Below are 7,802 nucleotides of genomic sequence, written 5' to 3'. Positions count from 1 at the left end.
TTCATTGTGCTACCAAAACGCATGAAAAGAAATTTAGACTTTTCTCCCTCTCTCTCACTTTTTACTTTCTCAAAAGATAAGAACTGAAATCTTATTAGTTCAAGGTCTCCTATGAATATTCTGGGAAAAGCAGGCAGACCTGTGAAAGGTTCTATAAACCTTTAAATTGCCATTAGCTAATCAGAACCATTGTTCAGTGATCATTATCTTTTATTAAATGACCACTGAATCAGAAGGTTCATACTGCTTTTCAATTAAAATGTAGAATAGCTAGAAATGCCTCAATAGCACACAGAGCGGCAGCAACATGACCCAGTGAAGCAGCCATTACCCAGAGGTAATTGACCACTTAAGAACTTAAGTTAACTTCTCGATGCTGCCAGTTATTTCTCCTGATGTCATTTCTAAAGGTTTTTCCTACAGAAAGAACACTCTTACAAACAATATCCCCTGTAATGGGGTATTCAAGATAAAAACTGCATGGGATTTAAAAAATCCCATTAAGGCTAACTGCTATTCTCCCCCCTGTCATTTGTTAGGGATCCACACAATATCACATGAGATGGAATGAGGAAAGGTGACACCAATATAAAGGCAACACGGACAGCACAGGGCAGGGCCAGTAAGCGTTTGTGTTTTGAGTGAATAAAAATGAATTTGCACGTGTGCTCAGACGCATGCAACTGTGTGACAAATCAAAGCACTTGATGGCGAAATGAAAATTTTAGTTCATCGGCTAACTCATATATAATAGGGATAATGTTTGGCTATTGCGTTGGCTCTCACAAACGGACAGAATTGGTCTTTTGAATTTTTCTGTTGTTGTTATTGTTCCCTGGAAAGCAGAAAGAGCCTAACTATACCAAGGGGAGATGCACTAGCTAACAAAGAGTTAAGTTTTCCGTAAGAAAGAGAAACACAGTTAAATACTACATCACAAATTACCATTTTTATGTTACCACCCCACCATGACTTTAGCACTAAGCCTGATCCATCTTCACACTCTCATTAGGATATAATGCATATTCATGGTCCTGATTATATAGCCACTTTCTTGACTTGTTTTAATTGTGCATAAAGACACTGTGACAGGAGACCTGACCTTTTCAAGATCATTTTCTCTCCATTGCTTTTCACAAAGCTATTAACTTGTCTCCTTCCCAAAGATTGCAATAATTTATTTCCCATTAATAAAAAATTCCTGGTGCCATGCAAATTAAAATTTATTCAGCAAATAGAATTCTTTGGATTATTTTCTAATGGCTTTAAATACTTCCAGCTTAGGAAGAAAAATAATATTAATGGGTGCAGGCTGAGTGGATAATTGCATACATTGGAGAAAAAATGAATATACAACCAATGCCGTAGCTTATCTCACATCAATTACCCAGAAGACGTACTTTACTTCTTTTTTCAAAAAATATATTAAATAATTTATTTCAGGGGGTATTATTAGGACCTTGAAATTATCCCTATTATATGAAAAACTCCGCTTATGTGTATAAACAACACATGTTGGTAAGAAGACCACATTGAGTTAAGGAAATATGTGTAGGTGTAAATGAAATTATTTAAGGGGGTCACTTAGCTAAAGTGGTGGCTAGATTGCTGTATAACATAAGGGCAGAAGTGACATATGGGAATTGTATTTCTTTCTTACTACACAGTGACTATCTTTATTTTTGCAATCAAGAGTACTCCAGGAGAGACCTGAACTTCTAGAAGATGCTCATTTATGACCATATTTTCCTTGACAGAGAGAGGTTTCATCATTAGGCTATGCACACTTCCTCCTTTCCTTGTATTTGATGTTAACATGATAAAACCGAGGCACTAAAATGTTTATATACAAATGTTTCAGACCTAATATGCCATGGCTAGCATGCAATTACTGTCAAGGTATTTAATATGTATTAAAACACCCTTGCCACCTGCATGAAGGATGACATTTCGACTTTGAGCCGTCATAACCATAACTCCTGCTTTTTGACATACTAAATACACTGGACAAGAGGAACTGGAAAGCCAGAGAGAGCTGTTCCAATTCCGATCAAGCTCTTTGAGTGTTTGCTTCATAGGAAATTAGAGAAGGAAGGGTACATGGGTAGTTAAGTTAATCTACCCTGTGGGAAAGTTTTTCTTCTAAGTGGGTCCTTTATTATTGATACAATATAATTTTAAAGACTTGCTTCTGTCCATCTTTCCCAAAGGAAAAAGGAAACCAGAGTAAGAGCTGCTACTTGAGTCCTCCAGAATTTACAGTGAGATTTCACCCACATTTTATTAGATCCACACGACCAGCCTTTAAGACAGGTACAGCATTTGTTAACCCCCCATTTTACAGATAAGGTACTGAAGGCCCATAACATGCAATTTCATGTTCAGAGTTTTAAGCTAATAAACTCAAGAGTCAAGACAACACCAAATTAAGTGATCCTTCTTAAGTGCTGAACAAGTTAGCTCCAATCAGCTAGATGACCAGCCTTTGTGACAAGGGGGTGATACTGGCCTCCAGGGAACAGTCAACAACTCCCACCAGCAGTTTGGGATCTCCTGACTTGGGCATTGGGGTGACTGGGTGCTGCTGGTATCTAGTAGGTGGAGGACAAGGGTTCTGAAAGGCATTCGATAATGCACAGGGCAGCCTTACACAACCCAGAACTTTGATCCAAGACATTATTAATATCATTGTTGAATACCAAAGAAGTAAACAAAAAGAACTTTCTAAATAAAATGTTTTATAAAGAATTGTAATTTTCACCTGACTGAAAAGTAATGATCATGATTATGAAAAAAGAAAAGGAGCGGGAGGAGGGAGGACAGGGGAATCCGGGGCTGATGTGTAAAATTAAATCAAATTATAAAATAAAAAAAGTATACTTAAAAATGCTATCACCAAAGTGACTACAAAAGAAGAAAAAAAAAGAAAAAAGTGAAAAAGATCAAAGTCAATAAAGGCAGAAAATAAAAGCAAAAAAAAATCTGAAAAAAAGTGAAAAAGATCAAAGACAATAAAGCAGAGACAAAATAAAATCAAAAATAGTCCCCCCCCCAAAGTGAATTGTAGCTCAGAAAATAAAAATAAAAGAATAAGAGGAAAAGGTTTTGATAATGGAGAAAGGAAACTAAGATACACAGCAGATGAAAAATAACCTTAAAAATATTCCCCCCAGACATGAGGGGTAGGCAATGGAGCGTAGAGGATGGGGGATGAGAACATAAGGAAACAGGATGGTTGAGCTGGAACAGGGATGGAGTGGGAGAGCAATGAAAGAGATACTATGATAGAGGGAGACATCATGGGAATAAGGAGAAACCAGGTGCTAGGGAAGTTCCCAGGAATCCACAAGGATGACCCCAGCTTAGACTAATAGCAATAGTAAAGAGGGTGTCTGAACTGGCTTACTCCAGTAATCAGATCGGTGAGTACCCTAGCGATCATCATAGAGCCTTTCTCCGGTAACTGATGCAGGCAGATGCAGAGATCCATGGCCAAACACCAGGCTGAGCTCCAGGAGGCCAGTCAAAGAGAGAGAAGAGGGATTCTATGAGCAAGGGGCACCAAGATTCATGATGGGGAAACATACAGAAGCAACCAAACCAAACTAGTGGGAACTCACAAAATTTAGACCATCAGTTGTGGAGCCTCCACTGGACTGGACTAGGCCCTCTGCATAAGTGAGACAGTTGTATAGCTTGATCTGCTTAAGAGGGCCCCTGGCAGTAGGATCAGGATCCATCCCTGGTGTATAAGCTAGCTTTTCGGAGCCCAGTGCCTATGGTGGGATACCTTGCACAGCCTGGAGGCAGGGGGAGGGGCTTAGACCTGCCCCTACTGAATGTACCAGACTCTGCTGACTCCCCATGGGAGGCCCTTACCTTCTTGTAGGAGGGAATTGGGGGGGTCGGTTGGGGGTAGAAGGCTGGAGGGGTGGGAGGAAGGAAGAGGGAGATCTGTGTAAAATGAATAAATGTATAAATTCATGTAAAATGAATAAAAAATTTCTTAATAAAAAATAAAATTAAAAAAGAAAAAAATTATTCCCCCCAGAAATGAAAACTGAAGAAGATGTGACTCACTGAATATCTAGAAAATTATGTTGGGTTGTTGTAGAAATGGAAATAGGTAACGAATTCTGTGTAATTAGAGGAAAGAAACTTGAAGGAATACTCTTTAAGGTTACTATTTAAATATTAAATATACAGAAAGAATTATATATGCTGAAAAACATGTATTATATATATTTCACACACACACACACACACACACACACACACACACACACACACACACACACACACAAGAGAAGGGTGGGAATAATAAAGTGACCAGGACAGGGAAAAGGAGAAAGTCCACTGCAATGGGAGGTGATGTTCAAAACAGAAACTGAGGTGGAAGTAGATCTTCATTCTAGGATCTGCTATGCATTGCAATCTATTGGGCTAGGAATTATAATTTACCCTGTTCAATCATTGTAACAAAATTTAAATGCTACTGAAGTTTTTTTTTTTTTTTTTTTTATCAAACTTGAGGTAGTTTTAGGATTTCTAACCTTAATTTGGAAAGTAAAGTTAACAGGGCTTAATCAAAGTATGTGTATATGAGTGTATGTTTGTGTGTTAAGACAGGTCTAGTCTTGTTGAAAGAAAAACATTTTCAAAACTGTATAGCCTCCTGGCTAGGGAGATGGCTCAGTGGGTAAATTCCTTGCCTCAGAAGCATGAGGACCTGTGTGGAGATCCCTAGTATCCACTTAAAGGCCAGGCACAGGGTAAAATGTATTACTACAACACTGGGCTTCGAGGAGCTGGAGACACTTGCTGGCCAGCAAGATTAGGCAAATTGGAAAGCTACGGTTTCAGTAAAGAGACTCTGTCTCAACAAATAAGATTGGATGTAATTGAGGAAGAATTCCAATGTCAACCTCTGGCCCTTCACATGTATGCATGTACCTGCACACACACACTGGTATGTACATTGTACATGCACACATGTATATCCTTAATTAAACCAATATTGCTTGTCCGTCAAGTGCAAAGTCTAGGAACAAAGACTGATGAAAGACTAGCAGGAGAAGTCCAAGCCAAGAAGAGATGTGAAGCCCCTCATCTCTAGCTCTGATTGACTCTTATATTGTTAACTTTCCCAAACTTATTTAGGCATCATTTTGCTACTTGATAAACTAGGACTAATAATATCTATACCCAATGATGGTATTAAACATATAACTTGCCTAGTACAGGTTCTGATCAATGGGAGTGGGTACTCAACCAATCCAAATGGACATACCCTTGTCAAACTGGTAGTTTGATTAACTACCAGTATCAAAATGGTTCGAGAGATGTAAGCATCTGCTTACTTGCATAAATAAAAGAGGAGCTGTTAACACCAAACTTCATTCTATCACCCATTGCTTTTGGGTTCTACACACAGTCAAATCTCCAATCTTATCCTTGAGGATGTAGGTGTTCAATGTTAGATCTTTGCTGGACATCTGGCTAGTTACCTATACCTCAACATGACATTCTGATAGCATTCTGTTGTCCTGAACTAAAACTGTGGGGTGTGAGGTCATCATTATGGCTTCCCATCCACTCCAGTCTTGTTTGTAATGTCTCAAAAAGTTTTTTTTATTCACCTTCTTTCCCAGACCTCAGTTGATTTATAGTTTATTATTTTCTACCTTGCTTTCTCTGATAAAGACCTACCAAGTTTCTCCCTTTAAAGTACCATACAGCCAGGAAGCAGTGGCGCGTGCCTTTAATCCCAGCACTCAGGAGGCAGAGCCAGGCAGAACTCTGTGAGTTGGAGGCCAGCCTGGTCTACAGAGCGAGATCCAGGACAGGCACTAAAACTACACAGAGAAATCCTGTCACAAAAAAACAAACAAACAAACAAACAAAAAATACCATGAAGTCAATTCTTCCTCATTATTTGTTTTGAAGCACAGCTATTTGGCCAACCAATTCTAGTCTAGTCTACATTTCTTCTTCTTTAATACAGTGCATCCCAACTGCAATATCCCCTCCCTTCCCTACCCCCCACACCTCCCTTTCCCCCAGATCCACTGTTTTTCTGTTTCCCTTCTGAAAAGAGCACACCTTCCAGTGATAAACAAACAACGCCTAACAATGTGAGTCGGGGTGTCTCTGACTCTTTTGCCTGCTCATGGGACCTATTTTATCCTACTGGGTTGCTTTGTCCAGCCTTGATATGATGGTATATGGCCAACCATTTCTTATTATTCATCCTTATGACTGAGTTCATCTGGTTCAGCCTAGAGCCCAGTTTGTACCTGTAACTTCGTTACCCTCATATGCCTTATACCATGACTCCATTAAACATGGTCATTGCATGCTACAACCCTTATGAGGCTCTCTACTTTTTTTTTTTATCTAGCATGTACCTTTCTGAATTGCAGCTTTACTAATTTTCCTACCATTTAAGGACATATCACCTTGTTCTGTTTATATGGGCTATTTTCTGAACTCGGCTTGTCCATTTAGTTTTCTATGTACTTGTCAGTCTCTTTGTTCCCATTCCTCTTCCTCCTCAATAACCCTAAGCTATATAAAAGCATAAATATGCACCTAATGGACATTTAGTAATTTTATGTGGTATTGGGAATTGAACCTACATCCTCACACATGTTAGCCGAAAGCACTACTGTTGGGCCGTATATTCAGCTCACTGTGTTTTGGATGAACGGACAGGTGATTTGTGCTTTCTACATCATTCGGGTATATGGGCTGAAGCCCCCACATTTTCTGTATTCCTCTTTCCCAGCCCTGGTCTTGGTTCATATAATCATTTTTTGCCTTCCATAGCACCAGTCACTGCTCCCAAAGCAAGTAAAGACCACACTCAAAGGCAGTACACTGGAGAAGCAGTTCTTGCCATTACTGAAAACTGTAACAGGTAATTTTGCTTGACCATGTTTTTTTTTTCCTGCCTCAATTATTTCATTATTGCTGCTTAAATAAAACTATGAATTTTTTAAAAAGTGGCTTTGACATGAAACAGAAATCTTAGCCTTAGCCCATTAATGCAAAAACTCATTTTCTTCTGCACCTAGATAGAAGTAAATTAAAGAATAAAGATTAAAACTGAAAGTATGTAGACCCTGCTGTTTCTCATTTACTGTGTTAATCAGGCTATAGGATGAAGTTTCTGCCTCCATTACCCTCATGTTTCCATTTTCTGCTTCTCTCTAGCTCATTCTTTATTCCTTATAGCCTCTGCCACACATCTGAGCCTTTGATACTTTTCCAGGATAAAAATTAACCTTACTCAAGCATGAAAGCTTTACCTTAATTGTAGCGCAGTACGTAGCTGTAAAGACATACACTTTAACCTGTTTATTTTATGAACTTTTTCCTGAAATAAAATTACATGTTAATTTTTAGTAAATTCTCGGCTACAAATAGGGAACTGCACTAGACGGTGCATGCTAAGTGCCAAATTAGTGGTGCTGATAATGAATTGTTCCACAGCACTCTCATGATTGATTTCCAAATGAACCAGACATGAGTTAGTGCTATGACGTTCAGAGGAAGAGAACTCTGCCCTGTGTGACCCTGAAGGAGATACCTCTGCTCTCCCAAATCCCCTTCATTCACCCAGATCTGAAAGGGGGGTCTATTTATCAGCCCCCCTTTTACTCCTCAGCTGCCCTCTGCATTTTAGCTCATTGCTAATTTGGCATCACTAAAATTGATAAGAGAAATGATGCACTTGTCTGACAGATCCATTTGAGGGGTTTCTTCTAGGAAAATCAGGAACATACCCTGAGCTACTTTTC

The sequence above is a fragment of the Peromyscus californicus genome, unplaced genomic scaffold (assembly GCF_007827085.1).
Source record: "Peromyscus californicus insignis strain IS unplaced genomic scaffold, ASM782708v3 Scaffold_5__1_contigs__length_169319896, whole genome shotgun sequence".
In the NCBI taxonomy this organism is placed as follows: domain Eukaryota; kingdom Metazoa; phylum Chordata; class Mammalia; order Rodentia; family Cricetidae; genus Peromyscus; species Peromyscus californicus.
This window is presented reverse-complemented; position numbering follows the sequence as displayed.